The sequence below is a fragment of the Olea europaea genome, chromosome 15, assembly GCF_002742605.1.
Source record: "Olea europaea var. sylvestris chromosome 15, O_europaea_v1, whole genome shotgun sequence".
Classification (NCBI taxonomy): domain Eukaryota; kingdom Viridiplantae; phylum Streptophyta; class Magnoliopsida; order Lamiales; family Oleaceae; genus Olea; species Olea europaea.
This window is the reverse complement of record NC_036251.1, coordinates 10826206-10827557: the sequence shown is the minus strand read 5'-3', so window position 1 is coordinate 10827557 and position 1352 is coordinate 10826206.

The window sequence follows — 1352 nt, the reverse complement described above, 5'->3', positions numbered from 1 at the left end:
GTTGGAAAATTTCCAAACAGGAGATAACCGTTGATTCAACAACAAAAGCCGAGTATATTGCTGCTTCTGAAGCAGCGAAGGAAGCTGTCTAGATCAAGAAGTTCATTAATGAACTTGGAGTCGTTCCTAGCATTGTTGATCCCATACCTTTATATTGTGATAACAATGGAGCCATTGCACAAGCGAAGGAACCGAGATCTCATCAACGATCCAAACATTTGCTAAAATAATATCATCTCATCAGGGAGATTATACAAAGAAATGACGTAACGACAAAGCGAGTTCCCACAGATGACAATATTGCAGATCCATTGACAAAGTCGTTGTCACAACAGAAACATGATCGTCATGTGGACGCTTATAGTATTAGATACATGAGAGATTGGATCTAGCGCAAGTGAGAGTTTGTAAGTGTTATGGCCTAGATCCAATCGATTTAGGTTGTAAACACTTTTAATATGTTTAATACATTTAATTTTGGCAAGATTTATTATTTATTTAAATTAATGTTGTGATGAATAATATTAAATAATAGAGTCCGAAAATCCAAGTTTAAGTGATTTGTTAATCACAAGGAGTTGTGATTGTGAGATACAAATTACGTATGATTAGATCTTGAATAAACCGTGGTCGTAAGTAATAACGAGATACGGATATCGTTAATACAGATAGATCATCATGTGTGACATTTCTTACTTGTGAAGTAGGTAGTTGATCTCACGAGTTACAGTGTGGTGACACTTAAATGAACACATGGATGTTTTGTTATAGAACGAAATATTGGAGGCCCTCTAAGAGATTCCACATGGATAACTATCTGAGTGTCAGTGGTTAATCTCTAACGTTCAGTAGTGGAATTGGTCCTATGACTTGAGGTCATCATAGTGCCTTGTATGAGGACAGTCATGCTTTGACGGTGTTGGATGTTGCTCTGTCAAGGGTCGCTAATACAACATCGTTTGGGTATGTCAAGAACCATATGAAGGTTGTGAATGACCAATAGAGGATTTGTCACTCTTAAATAGTAAGAGATTGTGATCTGCATTTCGTTCAATTAAGTCAATAACGAAATCCTTGGCCAAGGTATACATATAAGTCGAAAAAGAGTTTTCGACTCGTATTGACTTAATAGTAGAATGAAAGATATTATCGATAATCGAGATTGACACACTTCCATATCTCGTAGTTGATCGGATCATATTGACGAAGTGATTATAGTTTCATGGTAAACGAACAGTTTTGGTTTTGTCATACCACGTGACATTTCTTGTCACATGTGTTGCCCTGATACATTGCTAGATGTCAATCTGGGACGACGAGTGTGAATTTGTGATAAATTAAAAGGGTGTTTA